Source organism: Garra rufa, chromosome 2 (genome assembly GCF_049309525.1).
Source record: "Garra rufa chromosome 2, GarRuf1.0, whole genome shotgun sequence".
Classification (NCBI taxonomy): domain Eukaryota; kingdom Metazoa; phylum Chordata; class Actinopteri; order Cypriniformes; family Cyprinidae; genus Garra; species Garra rufa.
Window position 1 is genome coordinate 27241437 of NC_133362.1, and position 18414 is coordinate 27259850.

The window sequence follows — 18414 nt, forward strand, 5'->3', positions numbered from 1 at the left end:
ATCAATGCTACCTAGATAGCATGACTTGGTGAGCCAGGTAAAGTGAGCCAGTCTTCTTAAACTTCACTAAGTGTCACATTTTTAACATTTTTAAAGTATATAACTTACTAAGAAGACAAAGAAAGCTCAACTCGTAGGGGGGGCTTCATTCTTCAGAGCATAAAGACAGGCATCAGGCACCAAACACATCTTTTAAAAACAGCAGTTTTACAATCCCCAAACTGTTAACTGACTGCTGATTGAAAATAACATGGTGTGGGGCAAGTTACTTCCTCCACCCAGAGATAATTAACAGGGCCATAAGAACAGTTTAACCTGGAGAGCAGCCAGCAACTCCCATCGAGACTCATGATTAAAAACATATGACAAGTGGGAAGACTTAAGTGTCACAGATTGAGAAACTACTTATATTACACATGAGAAAAATATGACTAAGAAAGTATTCACAACTGCTTAAAGGCATGGTTCACCCAAAAGTTACAATTCAAGTAATTTACTCACCTTCATGTATAACTTATCTAGTGATTTTCATTTTCTTTTGTGTTCAACAGAAGAAATAAATTCATGCAGGTATGAAACATGAGGGAGGGGAAATTATGACACAATTTTAATTTTTGGGTAAACTACCCCTCTCTCATTAAGTTAATGCTAAGCTATTTATGCTGTAAAATATAATCAAGATTTAAATCAGTCATGACATGACCAATTATGGTCAAAACCTAAAATGTATTTATTGCACACCTAAAATTTCCATTAGCCTAACAGAATACGCAATGCTTTTTCAAAGAGAGCCAGTCTAAACTGATATAGTTGGTTTTCAGCGACCACACAAAGGAAGGAAGGGAAGGGAGGGCCAGTCTACACAGAACTTTACATTGGCAGATGTTAAAGGCTTTTCCTTCTGAAAAAACAGACTGATGTGGTGACTGTAATGAACTTTTAAGTATGAAAAAGATTTGACCACACCAAAGCCTGAACATCAGAGGCCCATACACCATGATGAAGGCAATTTCTGACATGCATGCATAGCATTTAATATACATTTTGTCTCAAACAATTTCTCTCACCATTTCACAAGCTTGCCAAGACACGTTGGAGGAAGTGGAATAACAGGATAGTGCCAAACATACAATGGCATTTTGTATTGTCAGTGATTTTCGAGATGCTTGTGCTGAACAAACCAAACAGGTTCTACACCATTCTATTGCAGAAAGAAATGAGGCTACTGTTCTTACACATCACTGCATAGAAAGGGAATTTAAACTGTAAAATTCAATTAAAACCATGTACAGGAAAGCTGTACAGCTTCTAGTTGACATACAAACAAACCCTGAAAGAATCAGACACAAACCACAAGAAAAAACCCACATTATGATTATGAGGGAAAGCAGAAGATGAAGAAAATCCCACAATCCAACATAATGACTGGCAACATTTCACAGAAAATAATAGCCTCCCTCAAAAATAATAATAAATGAAAAGAAAAAACAACAATATTTTAGCAGTGTCAATTTAAAGAAGGAAAAGCAATACAGTTTCCCACAATAGGCTATTCATTGAAAAGACAAAAGCTTGCATTCAAAAACAAAAGGTTTCATTCACAATGCTTGCACTCTTAGTTCCACCACTAGCTTCCTCCCCCTGTCCCAAAGGCATGACAAATTGTTTTCCTAGCTTCACAAATGCACTCATTAATGATGATTGTCCCCCCATTATTGTCCCAGAAGAAGCATTTGTGTTAGGTTAGGGAGAAATCCTAGCAAACAAGACTCAAAATCATATGGTTACTCATACCATTAGCGACTCTAATTAACTTTTCTAGCAGTAATGTTTTTGTTTTGTGCATGACTTCGATTTCTGATATCCTAAACCCTGAAATGGGAATATAATGCAACAAGTCATTATATACAAGTGAGATCATAAGTTTACATACAACTTGCAGAACCTGGAGGTCATACAAAATGCATTTATTTAGTACTGATCTGAATAAGATATTTCACATAAAAGACGTTTACATATAGTCCACAAGAGAAAACAATATCTAAATGAATTTATGAAAATGACCCTGTTCAAAAGTTTACATACACTTGATTCTTAATACTGTGTTGTTACCTAAATGATCCACAACTGTGTTTTTTTGTTTAGTGATAGTTGCTCATGAGTCCCTTGTTTGTCCTGAACAGGTAAACTGTCTGCCGGTCTTCAGAAAAATCCTTCAGGTCCCACAAATTCTTCGGTTTTTCTGCATTTTTGTGTATTTGAACTCTTTTCAACAATGACTGTGTGATTTTAAGATCCATCTTTTCAGACTGAGGACAACTGAGGGACTCATGTGGAACTATTACAGAAGGTTCAAACGCTCTCTGATGCTCCAGAAGGAAACACAATGTTTTAAGGGATGTAAACCAGGGGTGTAAACATTTTTTCGTATTATGCCTAAATGTTTTTTTTTTTTTTTTCATTTAGTGCTGCCCTTCGGAAGCTACAGTAGATACTTACATGTTTCCCAGAAGACAAAATAAGTTAAATTTACCCAGACCTTCAAATTCCAAAAGTTTTCACCCCCAGCTCCTAATGCATTGTGGTTTCTTTCTAAAGCATCAGTGAGCGTTTGAACCGTATGTAATATTATGAAAACTATAGATCGCACCATATTATATGCAGTATATCAATCTGTAGCCTTTCTAAAATAAGCCAACATTATAGCACCTCCACTGACAAATGGTGATAATGGGATTATAAGAAGAGTGTAGTGCTACTTTACTTATGAAACATCAAAACTAACCACAAAAGGGGACAAGAAAAATTCCGATATGAAAATGTGTAAAGGCAAAAATTACATCCTGACCTTCTAATATCCCTCAGAGATGTTATCTACTCTTCCTGGTGGAAAACACTCTTTAAATAACTAGCAGCCCACAACATTTGACTTCAAAATTTAGTGCTTATAAAAAGCATGCCACTTTTTTTAACCACTTTTAAAATTTAGCTGGCTACTACTAATGGTTTGTTTGCATAGACTTCATCAAAAAGCTCTTTTCAGAGCAAGGGTAGAAGAAAAAGTGGGAAAACGAGTACTTCCTGTAAGTTTTCATATCTAAACCACAGATCAATGAACCAAACACTTTATGCCGCACACAATTTGCATTCACATCCTTCATCAGAAAACGGAGTGACCATCCAGGTGACTCAGAGCTCTGGGTAACTATTCCTGTTGTACTCGATCTACTTCCTGAATGACATCATCCTCGCTGAGTGACACCTCCCGGACAGCGAGGCATGCTTTACTCACTCGGTCATGTGATTACCCCACACAAGGGCTGTAGTCATGCATTATCTCACAACGTAATGACATCAGAGGACAAAAAGGCTTCTTATGCATAAACTCAACGTCTGACTAAAACTACATCTGCTCCATAAATACTACACTGGCTACGAATAGAAAATAGGTCACTATTAGAATTTATTGGTTTCATATTCACCAGTTTTCATTTATAGCAATTTCCTGCAGCGGATTCATATCCGCTGTGGGTATCATTTTCATACTCTGAAACAGCACAACAGCTCATGGTATCTAAAACAGATCTGTGCAAAGTCAATTTACTACTTTATAGCACGAAACACCGCTTAAATAAATCAGTGCAGCGACAAAAGCTGTCTACAAGTAAAAGCTTTACAGGTCACAACTCCAAGGAAAAAGCTGAAGCTGTTAATCTCTGATGACTTCCATACACAGCCTAGTGCTAAAAGTATTGTCCTACAACATGAACAGAACCCTCTAGAATTTCCTCTTAAAAGATAGAAAAGCCTGAATGAAGCCACTAAATGTTTAAAACCCTGCAATCGCACCTGTCAGCTACAGCTCTCTGGTGTACAGTGCATGTAAAACTGTAAAACAAACCCTCAGGCTGACAAAAGAAGTAACTTATAAAGCTTTATACAGAGTCTGTGTACTTACAGCGCCTGTCTGGCAGACATCTGTGATCCGGTCCTGAGCAGCTGTAATGTGTATATCTTGCTGACAATCATGCAGGTTTTTCCAGGTGATTCTGAAAACAATGACATCATCCCTATCAGCACACACCTGTTTCCTCAGGAAGCTCCTCCCACCTTCCTGGCTTTAAAGGGACAGATAGGGTACAACCCATGTGACAACTCATAAAGAACATTATCTGTTTGGACAGACTCAGTCATGTGAGCCAATGCCAAACAGTGTGTTTTAGACAAATATGACCTCACTCAGATAGCAAATATGACTTGAGACAGTTATCAGAGACTGAACAGAGCCGGACAGCCAAGTGTGACCATTAATGTGTCATATGAGGTCTTGTTTTTTGTGTTGCATATGCCTCAGGATTACTTATTTTTAAATCATCTGACACTTTCTTAAAATTACACAAACTTTAGACATTTTACAAACACTGGCCGTAACAGAAGCTTATTAATATGAGCCATTTAGAGGTCCACATGCTTAGAAGATTAAACCCCAAAATGTCGTTTAAAATTAGCAACTGAAATGTCATTCATAGCCAGAAACATTGATGAATGCCATATGGGATATTTTTGGCTGTAATCCTCTTTGTCATTATAAAGTGGCACTGTTGCCTGGATGGACAACGAAAGGGTGTATGGGTCTAATTTCATCACTAATTTGTTCTGAAAATCTGTTATTAGGAGCTAAGCCTTTCTTAGAGATCTGCTAATAATTAGACATGATTAAAACCCAAGCAGTTCAACATTAAGAACCATCAATAATCATAATCTGCCATTCACATTAATACATTCAACCAACTGAACTCAAGATAAATCATAAAAGCTCATGCGCAAAATAAAAAAATAATATTGCTCTTATTGTGACTTTCATATTGGTAATGACATATATCCATCCCAGCTAGGGTTATTATTGAAACAATAAAATAAAAACATATTTGAAATAAAATAAATAAAAACCAAAAATAAATTATAAAAACGAATCTTGCCAAGGCAACATTCAACTAACTTAATTTGAAAATAAAACTTTATAGACAATGACAAAACACAACAAAATAACTAAAATGAAAAATATAAAAATAAAAACCATTTCAAAATGTGATTAAAAACTATAATTCGGCAATCCAGTGAGCATTTGTCCAGGGCTCGCAAAATTTCAAAATCTCTGGTAGCCCTTCGGGAAGGTACTCTTCAGATTTTGGTAGCCCGAAAAGTAATTTAACTAGCCCAAATAAAAAAAGACAATTTTCTTTTTAAATATAGAAAATCAGATAGGAGTCTAAATGTCAATCAAAAATGTTTTCAATACACAAATATAAACAAATATCAAGGAAGGAATTTTATTTCACTATTACTATTTAGTTTATCTGCAGAATTTTTAAATATCAATTTAAGGCAATTTCTTTATTTTGAAGAGCTGCACAAGTAAAATGAACACAGTATGAGTGGGGTTGGACAATGTACAGTGGCATTTTAAGCCATAAAATGACATGATTTATAATTCAGATAAAGGCTCACACAAAAACAAAATATCTTATACAATGGCATTTCAGCCTTTATACCATTTAAAAGGGATAAATTAAGTATATAATTTATTATATTTATTCACAACATAAATATTACTGTCTTAATTGTTTATATTTTTAGATGGCACATTGACTTCTTTCACATTAACTCTCTGTCACGAGCACTGATCTATATAATGACTGGATTGCTCATTGCGTTCTAAACTGCCGTTAGGCTGTGAAGCCACCGGAAGTGTTCGATCCGCCATCTTACTATTCCCTACCTGCAGAGAGCGCCATTGAGCAAAGTCCCTTTAAGGCTATAAGGGTATTCTATAGTCTTTGCATTGAGTCACATGTAAATTGCTGACCTAAAATCACCCGATTTGAAGCGTATCTTTCACACAGTATTAGTTTTTAGGATATGTGTATGTAAATTAATTTTTACTTAAGATGTTTTCTGGAATGTTTATGGTCTTTTCGGGCTGGATAAGTGATATATTGAATATATATTGATATATTGTTTTGGTGGGCGTGTCAGCTGCGCACTTGCAGAACTGATCCAACACTAAATATATTTCTTTATGTACCTAATTATACAGGAAATAATACACAGTACCTTATCTGGTATTAGTATCTGAAATTGATTCGATTATACAGTAAATAATACAATACAAGTCTCTGTTACTACATTGCTCGTTATATTGAAATTCAAATCTTTGAAATAAAGCTTACGTCTTTAAGTCCGTACCATTTGTAGTCAGCGGTGTTCTCGGAGTCATGGTGTGTATTTTTAATGTGCCTGATTGAGCAACATCTATTTCAGACTCTTCAGATCAGCAAATTCTGTAATGATTTACTAACAATTACCGTTTCCATCTGAGTAAAATGCTGTGTATGTTGAATTAATTATTAATTTAACGAACAAATCATTACCTGCTTCAAAATGAATAACGTTACTGTTAAAGGAACAATATGTAAGAAATTTATGTCAGTTAATCATAAAATGGCCCTGACATGTCACTAGACATTAAGAAATCATGTTCATTTCAAATACTTATATCACTGACAACAGTGGTCTGGCCAGGATATTGTCATTTAAAAGTGCAAGTTGCAGCCCTCAACTGATGTTATTGTTGTTGTTTTGTGTTTTGGTCTGAGGCTCCACCCTCCAGCTATCTACCAATCACGAAGTCAGTAGAGTTTTGTCATCCGGGTTGCCAGCTCTGTTACAGCTGCAGCAATACGAACATATCGGATAAAACATGTATAACGTTACGAGACCTAAAAGACCTCGTTATGAATCCGAAATACGTCGTGACAAAGTCCGAAATAAAACAAGGATTTGTATAGGATATGCCTTTGAAAGATGGAGACGGCTGAGAACGGAGAAGAATTTGAAGACAGACGCCAACGTTGCTGATTTTCTCCTGGACAGGTTAGATTCATCTATGTTTGGCTAACTTTGCTTCCGTACACAGTGGATTTTCCACGGTCGCCCGTGCTAAATGAGTTCATAAAAAGCTTTATATCGCACCACTAGCAGGGTATGAAAACAATCTATGTTCCGACTGAAATGTGGTATTACAGTACATCTTTACGAAATATTTGGCTAATCGCCATCTGTAAATTTTTGCGATACATAATTACTTCGCAAAACATCTCTTGTGAAGCATAAACATAATTAACAGACGAAAAACAAATTACTGTGTAGGACTCGTCACTTGCCGTTGGAAGCTCCTTGTAGCAGCCTACTCCTGCAGCTTAGCTGGCAACCTCGAGTCAGGGGGGAGCGGGAGGGGATAGACCGTTCTACAGTGTTTTGAAAGTGATTGCAGTACCAGTTTTGGCCACAATCCTACATACGGTTCCTTTAAATATTGTTGAAACATGCAGTTAGTCTACTGTACGAATATAAACAACAAAATGACATAAACCGTGAATAACTGTTCTGAGATCGTATGATGTTTGTTTATCTGATGTACGCGACTGTAATGTAGGCTATGAATGTACATTTTTAATAAGCAGAGGGAATTCCCAACATTAACCGTTTACATGCTTAGGACGTTTGCATTGTGAAAATGTACAGTGAGACTTCAGGTATAAAAACACTGACTTGTTATGTGATGTTTTCTCAATAAAATCGTATAGTTTCCTATTCATTCAATGGAATGTATGCGAATACTAGGGAATACTAATATGGCGGCGCGGTGGCTTCACTTTTATGACGTCATGAGCAATCCAGTGGTCACGAGGGGGCGCTTTAGGAGCGCTGAAACATTACGGTTTCCCTAGTAACGGCTGTATACAAAGCAGCATTGATGCAGTTTTATCAGGCATGAAATGAAAATGCCAACGACACGTTTCTGAGGACAGTCGGTTCCCTTCAGATGCATTCATATAAAGACATCCGTGTGGCGTTTTGACTTTGAAACGTGCAGTACGTATGTTTTTATTGAATAACATCATTGCCTTTTGAAGTTTTATCCAGCCCTATTGCGATTCTCGTCTTTCCGTCATCAACTGTAAGATGCCTTAATATTATAATTAAGATTTTTCTTATACTATTTAACATATTTAAAACTTGTAATGGCCTTAAATTTGATACAACTAAATTGAGGAGTTTTTAAGGACCTGCAGGAGCCCTCTACTTTAAGATAGCCCGTCGGGCAGTCCGGTCAAACATTTTGGTAGCCCGACTGGAAAACACAATAGCCCCGGGACGTCGGGCTAGCGATTTTGCGAGCCCTGATTTGTGCTGGCAAACTGTGTAAGTATAATTAGGGCCTTATGATTTCCGTGATGCAGAAAATGAGGACAGAATCACAGAATCCATTCATAGATATGGAATTTACTGTATAACATGGAATGTCACGGAATTTGCCAAATTTTGGATGATTAAATCAAAAGTAGGTTCGAATAATCAAAATGCGATATATTATAGTGTATGTGTACAAAAAGCCACAAAAATAAGATTAAAATATGAATCCTTTATGTTCTGCTGGTCTCTGTGTGAATGAATGGTGCAGACATGCAGATTTCGTTTACTGCCTCAAAATATGAATAAATAAACACAAACATAATCTCTAGAACTGCTCAGAGTCACTCCATGAGCACTTTACCGTTTTTTTTTGAGAAAAACTAGTCATATCACATACAATCAGAAACGTAAAGGTCTTCACAGCAACCATCAAAATAAAATTTGGTTTAACTTAAAGAAACAGTGACAGAAATATATTACTTAATGTAATGACAGTACTACAACAATTATGGATGGGATGATAAATCGATTCGCGGATTGATTCTGAGTTCTTCCAAATGCATCGCGTTTCTCTTTGGAATCGATTTTGATCTTAGATTTTAACAGCAGATGGCACTCTAATCTAGTTTTAATCCGCACACTCAAACGCTCACAAAGAGTGCTGAAGAGTCCTGTGCTGTGTCCGAAATGGCATACTGGTTCAGTAGGTACTACATTTCAATTTGAACGTACTTTCCGACCTTTAAAAAAAGTATGTTCTATATAGTATGAATAAGGATAGTATAAATGGAATTCGGACGTATTACATCCACCGTATCTTCACTTGCTGCCATTTTTCGAATATGATGACTCCTTTCCCGGAGCCTCATGGGATAGGAAAGTGTCCATGGTATGCGTACTGCAGAATTCAGGCGGAAGCAGTAGGTCATCCGGGTACTTCTCGCCTACTGTATTTCGAATACTATGAATTTGGACATACTACTCGTCTCGCATACTATTTTTCACATACTATATAGTAGGGAAGTATGCAATTTCAGACGCAGCACCTTGGCTCAGAATGCTTTTTTGACACAAGATAAATGTAAACACAGCCCACTGTGAACACTCTTGTAATTGTTTTACTTTTTCGCATTGTATGAATAGTTATTTTAGGTTCAAGTGGGAAAAAGGATTTGGAAAACAGGCAAAGCACGGCTGTTTATAAAGCAAGCAGTGTCATCTGCTGTTCAAATCTAAGCTCAAAATCAATTTGAGAAAGAATCGCGATGTGTTTGTAAATCTCAGAATCGATGCTAAATCATTTCTTGATTCGTGTTGCAACGATTTATCATCCCATCCCTACTAACAATAAAATTAAATCATTACTTACCATATTTACCAGAGAAATGTAAATACACCAAATTTGTATTTTTTAATACAATCAAATAATTACAGATGCTTTGATAATAAAAATGTAATAAAAACATTAAAATTGAGTTTAGAAAATTTAAACACATAAAAACGCATAAAAATAAAAATAAATTTGAGAAAAAAAAAATCATATGGGCTTAAAAAAAGTATTTTTGTTAAACTTTTCATTTACTGCTGTTGATTTGTGTAAGTTTCATGATTTAAATTAATTAGAAATACTTTTTGATTCATATTTTAAGTCTAGAAAAATAAAGAACAGAATTTAGGAAAAAAATAAAACAGATTTCATAGGGCCCTATATAATGCAAATTGTCTAGCTTAAAGGAACTGTGTAAGAAATTTATTTTAGTTAATCATAAAATGGCCCTGACATGTCACTAGACATTAATAAAATCATGTTCATTTCAAATACTTATATCACTGACAACAGTGGTCCGGCCAGGATATTGTCATTTAAAAGTGCAAGTTGCAGCCCTCAACTGATGTTATTGTTGTCATTTTGTGTTTTGGTCTGAGGCTCCACCCTCCAGCTATCTACCAATCACGAAGTCAGTAGAGTTTTGTCATCCGGGTTGCCAGCTCTGTTACAGCTGCAGCTATGAACGTGTCGGATAAAACATGTATAACATTACGAAACCTAAAAAACCTCGTTATGAATCCGAAATACGTCGTGACAAAGTCCGAAATAAAACAAGGATTTGTATAGGAGATGCCTTTGAAAGATGGAGACTGCTGAAAACGGAGAAGAATTTGAAGACAGACGCCAACGTTGCTAATTTTCTCCAGGACAGGTAAGATTCATCTATGTTTGGCTAACTTTGCTTCCGTAAACAGTGGATTTTCCACGGTCGGCCGTGCTAAATGCGTTCATAAAAAGCTTTATATCGCACCACTAGCAGGGTATGAAAACAATCTATGTTCCGACTGAAATGTGGTATTACACCGTGTCTACACCGGACGTGCCAATTGTTGCGCCGCAACAGCTAAAGTCTTTCTACACTGGACGCGACAAAGCGACCGTTGCAAATCATTTAAACTTTGTGTGAGCACGTCATAAATAGAACACGGCAGCAGATTACTGTCGGGGATTTGCCGCATCGCACCGCATCAAGTGTAGACAGCATAATAGGTTCTATTGTATTTTGACGCGTCGCACCACGCCGCTCGCGTTCGGTGTAGACACTGTGTTACAGTACATCTTTACGAAATATTTGGCTAATCGCCATTAGTAAATTTTGCGATACATAATTACTTCGCAAAACATCTCTCGTGAAGCAACAAAAGAAAAAAAAATACTGTGTAGGACTCGTCACTTGCCATTGGAAGCTCCTTGTAGCAGCCTACGGTCCTGCTGGATCCTGCAGCTTAGCTGGCAACCTTGAGTCAGGGGGGAGAAGGAGGGGATACACCGTTCTACAGTATTTTGAAAGTGATTGCAGTACCAGTTTTGGCCATAATCCTACTTACGGTTCCTTTAATTCTTTTAAACCTTGTCCAGGAATGAAGAAAGAGTTTTATCTCTGGCAATTAAATTAAGATCCAGCCTCATTAGTTATCCTCACTCCTGACCTGTTTACATAGTCACTCACTATACAACCAAAGTGTCCTCAAACAGAGGCTTGTGGGGGTTAAATTAGGATTGCACAACAGCATCCGTCAATATGTGCGCCGCGTCTCCTCGGGTGGTCGGTAGTACACGCACAGTGCCACTGGCACACGCAAGCAGCCATTCACAAATGTGTGCTGTGCTCCCATGGGAATTCTGGGGGAGGGTTAAAAATAGTCCAGAGTTCCAAATGGGTGCCTTTCTCGGAATTTCTGTCTCTCAGCGCGTTTCCACGCTTGAACTTGGCCACTGAAGCGTCTTTATCCTTTTATCATCTATAAACACTGTGGCCTCAACCATGAAATTATTATGCCAGAGATAAGAATGTGGATATTGTGTTTTCATTTAAAGCCTGTCTGGGTCAAAATCATTTGGGTTATGCTGTTCCTTTCATATCAGCAAGAGAGTGCAGTAGTTATTAGCTAAGCAAAGTCGCCAGGAGTCTTTCATTTTTAGATGGCTTACGCATACAGGGTGTAGACTTCCTTACGGCAGCCCACAACTCCATGTCTTCATGGCTGTGTAGAAATTTCATGGTTTTCAAGGAATGTCCGTGACTCAAGCTTTTTCAATAATACACACAGATATTTAAGCAGAAACAGATGGGAGGGAGAGAGAGAAAGAATAGGAGGGGAGTGAAAAAAGAAATAAAAAATCCTATTCAATGACTCACAGACGCCTATTCAGAACAAGGTCAAGCAGTTTTTGTAACAAATTGAGTCTTTTTACCTCAGACATCGTAATTATGCCCAGTAAACATCATAACTTCCCTCACCAGCCTAGTGACCTATAGGAGGTCACGTCATGGCTTAAACACACTGTGTAATGACCCTGTATGTCAAATACACTGTCAGCTTCAATTAACATTCAGTTCGCTGCCTCCAAATCCAATTATTTGTTAAAGCTACTGTGGAGCTTTTCTATGGGAACAGCAAATAGTTCACATGCACCCCACAATGAGACATTAAATAAACCGGCCAGCAGATTAAAAAGCGCAGGGGCCTCTGTTAATTATGTTTCTGAGAGACTGTGGAAGTCTCTTGTGCCTTTTAAGGCCGGCTGATGTCCAACAGGTTTTTTACGGTAACTGACCTAAACAAGTCATTTTAGGAAGCAGCTGTAAAAAAAACAAATGTTTACAGGGGAAGCAATCAGCTGAAATGTTTACACAATGACATTTGTAGGAGGGTCATTCATAATTCTCAGAAATATTTCCTTCTAAATTACTGCTGCTAGTGTTTCAGGCAAAGGTATAACTTTTGTACAACATGCAGAAAATACTAGACTATATCTGTGGTCACAAAAAGTATATAAAAGTATGCTAAATCCACACTTTAAAAGACCTTGGGACTGTAATACAAAACAATGTTAAACAACTATTCAATTATATTCATTTTTTAAAATGAATATAAAATTAATCATTTTATTCAGCAAGGACACACTAAATTGACCCAACTAAAGTGTCAGTAAAAACAATTACAACAATAATTTGTCACAAAAGATTTCTAGTTCAAATAAATAACGTTCTTTCTGTTCATACAAAAAAATATATAAAAATATTAAACAGCACAAATAGTAATAATAACAAATGTCTCTTGAGCAACAAATCAGCATATTATTGAATTCTGAAAGATCATGTGACACTGAAGACTCGAGTAATGGCTGCTAAAAAATTCAGCTTTGCCATCTCAGGAATAAATGACATTTTAACATATTTTGAAATAGAAAATGCTTCTCTTAAATGTACAATATTACTGTTTTTACAGTATTTTTGATTAAAATATAACTTCAGCCTTAGTTCAAAATATTAAATATTACTCCAGACTTTGAATGCTTTTGCACCAAACCAAATGCCATATGCAAGCAACTGATGCCACTGATACCTTTTCTATTTTAACATTTGTGAATTTTAAGTTTAACCACCTGGTCTCCAGGCGAATTTACTGAATGTAAGTCAGTTCACACAGGTGTCCTAGCTGAGTAACCACAGGGGTAGATCAGCACATTACCCATGAAAATGTTCCACTTACATTTGATAACCAGAAGATTTTTGTCCAAACATTTTTGACCAGTCTATCGTTTGTTGTATTATTTAAAACTTAAAGGGGTCCTATTATGCTTTTTCACTTTTTGAACTTTAGCCAGTCTGTGATGTGTATGTTTGGGCATAAAAAACATCTACAAAGTTACAAATCTCAAAGTCCACTCCAAAAGGAGATATTTAGTTTTTAAAAAATCCCTTTTTAAGAACTACAACGAACGGCTCCTTTGGACTACAGCGTTTGTTTTCCTGATGCTATGATGTCACAACGTAAATCCCGCCTACAGAAATTCAAATCGTTGGTGGGGGAGATTCGCCTAACTTCAGCGATATATTATGGACAGCCGCTTCTGGGATGCTTCAGCGAGCCGCAGGTCAGCTCGTATAAATGCAAGCTTTGACTAAAGTGTCTGCGAACTGCTCCGGTATCCGTGTCTCACATGGCTCCGGAGGGGTCAGTAAAAGCTTCCTTTAGCGAACCGATGTGTTTTTGTAAGAAAAATATCCATATTTAAAATGTAAGAATCACTCTAGTTTGTTGCTTTGTGAAGGGGCGTGGCAGTATCGAACGCCGTCTAAGCTGTTCGCCAATTGCAACGCAGTGGGACTGCTAATCAATCACAACACATTTGGTTTTTTTCGGAAGGTGGAACCAGGAACTAATCGAGCCATTTGTGTCAGCCTGAGGAGAAATCCAGTGTAATAGCGTAAATTACGTAAATAAAGTTACATAAAGACTTTGTAAAAGAGCATAATAGGACCCTTTTAATAAACTAGCTCTTTTGGTTAATTGTTTTGCTTGCACATTGTGCTTGTGCTATCTTGCTTGAAAATGAATGTCACAGAGGTTGAAAGTGTTGCTTAACTGTTCAAATTCACTGTATGCGTTTCTACAGAAAGTACTTAAAGTTTAAAAGACCAAATGTAGACCAAGAGGCTTGTGGCTTTAGAGACTGTTACATAATAATGGATCCAGACTGTCACACGGGTTACATGTGAGAGGAGGGCCTCACTATCAGCTACAGGCCAGCAGACAGAATTGAATGAGAAACAGGCAGGTGCGTGTGAGCAGCACTCGAAACAGAGCTGGACGCTGAAAGCATTCATCTTTCTCCATTTCACTTTCTAAAAGCATTTCTACAAAACACAAATAATAAAGAATAGGAAACAAAAGGGCAACCCAGACAAAAGCTAGAAAACACAGAGCCATTAAAATCCTGCAAAGACACAGTGGCTACAAATCATATTTGGACAGTTAAGCCACAATTGGTTTGATACTTTATTACCAATGCAATAAAATTCTTATATTTGTAAGTGTGACTTGTTCAAATACTTTTTAGGGAAACTGTCCATTAGAAAATTACCAAAGCTGTTATATAGCTGTGATGCTATAACAAGTAATGGGAGTCTGGCTGTGCTGCAGATATGCATTTACTGAAAAAAAACCCAAACTGCATTATTCTTGTAGAAGAGTTTTGCTACTTACCAAATCATAACCACACATGTGATTATTTATTGGTGTTTACTCAATCTGTTTAAGATTTTAGTCTTCAATATGCAATTCATGCAAGTTTGTCTCTGTTAAGATATTGTGTAATATTGACAGACGATGACACTCCAAATGTGCAAGATTATTTATACTGACTGCTGTGAGACTTGCAAACTGAAAAGCAATAAACCAACTACATGTGCAATGCCAGCAGCAGTGTCAGTCTCATTAAAATCTCCCCGCCGTCCATGACACGTTTTACTGGGCTGCAGACTACTCTGAAAAACAAATGTATTATTATTTTTTATTTTTAAATCCTCAAAGTGTATTATAGAAAACAGTTACACAGACATAAACATATAAGCTGTTATAATAACATCAATCATAATAATAATATAATAATAATAATAACAACAATCAAACATAATAATAACAATCAAAATTCTCCACTGGGATGACTTGGAGCCATTCTACAGAATTGGTGCAAACTGCTGTCCCACAACTAAAAAAACACATTTAATAACCATTTAACTGTTCAAATGTTAGATGTTTACTAAGATCCTTCTATGATCTATTGAAACCCTCAATAATATTTAAAAAAAAAAATAAAGTTTAATATATAAAATCACCATTTATTGGGTACTTTCAATTGGGAGGTGGCTGTCCCGAAGCCTAACCCTTAAAGGTTGTATCAGCGATTTCTAGCCTGAAACATAAAGTGTCAAATTCAGCTGACCTTTCATCACGATCCGCTCGCTGCCTGCCCCATAAATTGTCTGTGAAAAAATCGCGTCTCTCTGGTCAGCCTAGGGTCCGAGATATGCCAAAAAAACAAGTCGGCACTACCAACCTTTCCACAGAAAAACAAACAGTGTTCCAACCAATCAGCGTCAGGGGTTTGGTGTTGTGGACTTTCGCTCCGCCTCCCTCACATCCCTGCACCAGTAGGAAAGTCCACAACACCAAACCCCTGACGCTGATTGGTTGGAACACTGTTTGTTTATCTGTGGAATAGTTGGTAGTGCCAAATATTTATTTTACAACTTTACATTTAAAAAATTTACCAAAAAAAAAAGGAAACACATAATCAAAAAAAAGTATACTGAATTAAAAAGATGTTATGATAGTTTTTGGTTCAATGTATATTTAAACTAATGAATCCTTAACTTTGAAATCAGTATGATTAACTTTTTGCCTTTTACAAGCAAAATTCAAAATACAACAAATCTCATAAATTACTCATAAATTAATATTGTTAAAAATGCAATGGATATTAATTTACCTCTGAAATTGTTTTTGATAAAATAGCAAAAACATATATACATTCACAGTGTAGATGTAAGCAAAATCAAAGTCAGTACAACCGTTCTAATTCAACTATATATTACTGTAGTGACAAATTTGGCGAGAGGACAAATATTCCAAAACTTTCTGAAAATATGAGAACTAACTGCAGTTACTAGAAATGTGTTCCTTGGATACTATACATTTTGCATAAATATAATATTTCTGAAAAACAACAACAACAACTCTGACTTTGGACCAATTCTGTAGAATGGCCCATATACGTACAGTATAGTAGACATTTTTGGTACCTGTCATACAAAAGAAACTCTGTCATTCTGCCCTGTCATTTCCGTAAATTTATTAAATAAAACATCTGTAATCAAAATAGAGTGTGATTGGTTCATCCTGACCAAGGCTGATAAAGGCAATTAGCATCATTATGAGTGCATCTATAGAGAGAATTATCATTTGCTATACATATGGAAGAGTATGAAACAGTAGAATCATTATGCGTTTCTATGACAATCTGTTGTCAAATTCTGTTTGGCATTAACAGACTGCAGCTTATTTCTGTTTCCCCTGCATAGACTGAGTCCGTATACCATCAGAAAGAGAGGAGTGCATCTGAGCTGAGAGTGCATATCTGCAGCCAGACTCTACTGAGGGCTTGATGAAGCAGGAAAACTGCTCCCACAAAGAAAAGACTTGGGCTAATATCAAATGAAGACAGAGTTTTGATTTACACATGAATGTCCCCCACTCAGCTCAAATGTTCCTTTACCTTGAGAAGTTTAATAAAAGTTACCCTCAAGGGCTTTTCTGTCCTTTCCTGTCGTAAGCCCTTAAAAGCATGTTGTGAAATTTACAGGAATCCCATACACCCCCAACCAATTAGCCAGACGAGGGCTCTGTCTCCTGATGAATACACGGGAGCCCAGGCCCTCGAGGACTGACCATCAGTATGTTAATTTATTCATTTCTAAATTTTACATAACAATTAGTAGGCTTCTTTCACATGCATGCCAGGGCTCTTATTTACTTTTCACAGAGAGATTGCTAAAGGAGGGGTGAAAGGGAAGCTTTCGGATGGAGGGGTGTCTATTTTGATCACTCCTCTTTGCTGTATTAATAGAGACATCTCCTCCTTGTTTATGTAACACACCATCGCTCACTGAAAACGCAAATGAGCCAACTCATTAAACTCCAATCATTCTGCTCAATATAGGAAGAAAACCCAAAGTTTATGAACACTATTATGATTTTATGATCTTGTAATTTCCTCAGAACAGAAAAATAGATCTCTAAGCAGATGTGTCTCCAAATTCAAAAGTGATAAACCATAGATGATATTCAGATAGACTTTCAGCACACCTGAATGACCTAGACTTCTCACTCTCTCTGCTTCTCACCTGCACAGCCTCTCAAACGCCACAAGATGACATTGGCGGCTAGAGGACAATCAAGTGTATTGAAAAGATGAGAAACCGCTACGTCACTGAAAATGGTGAGGAGCATATGGTCTTGTGCTGGGTAAGTTAAAACGCAGAAGACGGGGCCAGCAATAAATCACCTCCGAATATGCAACATCCCTTTTTCTATGATGCACGCTGCATTAAATCACTATAGAAAACACAAAATGTAAAAATGCATGCGTATTTTGTCATATATAATAGAATTGATGGATGCGTCGACATGGTCGAGCCTCAACCATGTGGTTATTTTACTACGTGGCGAACTTCTGGATGCGCAGCGTTGTGTTCGCCACAACGCACAGTGTGCACAGCTTCGTCAGCGCATTACAGCATGTGAGATATAGCGTCTCCTTCGCACTATACCTGTCTCACAATACAACCCTCTCGGCCAAAACAGAAAACGCCAATTTGAAATACGCCGTGCTGCGTAAATGAATAAATCCATTCGTTCTGACAGTGATGCATCCCTATGTTTGTTTACTAGATCAGCACATGCCTGTGGAAGAGCAGCTACGTCTTAACTTCCCAACTCACACAGCGAAACGTCTTCTCTGCCCTTTTTTTCCATGTCGGAGGAGCAGACACTGTTTCGATAGGATGGTGAAAGGAGGGTTTCCTTACCTTGCAGTATGCATCCTCCCCCTGGCTGGTCGGCAGGGTGAAAATCTGTTATTTTCTGCCGCTAAACCTTAAACATCCCTCAGCGTCACTGTGTGCTGCAGCCAAGGCAACCAACTCTCGCGATGTTTGGCGTCTCAGGTGTCGACGGAGTGTGACAAGGAGACTGGGCCGTAGGCTGGGGTGGTTGTAAGGGGTTTAGAAGTACGAATGGAATACGTGAATTTTTGAACGA

The 18414-nt window shown here is 37.2% G+C and overlaps 1 protein-coding gene across 1 annotated transcript in view; it reads right to left on the reverse strand.

The window, feature by feature from the left end:
• usp54a (ubiquitin specific peptidase 54a) overlaps positions 1-18271 on the reverse strand; it is an 88231-nt gene extending 69960 nt beyond the window's left edge. Inside the window, exon 1 of the mRNA XM_073834014.1 lies at positions 18183-18271. The gene's annotated coding sequence lies outside the window, so the exon portion shown is untranslated. The remainder of the gene's footprint in view (positions 1-18182) is intronic.
• Between the last annotated feature and the right edge of the window lie 143 nt (positions 18272-18414).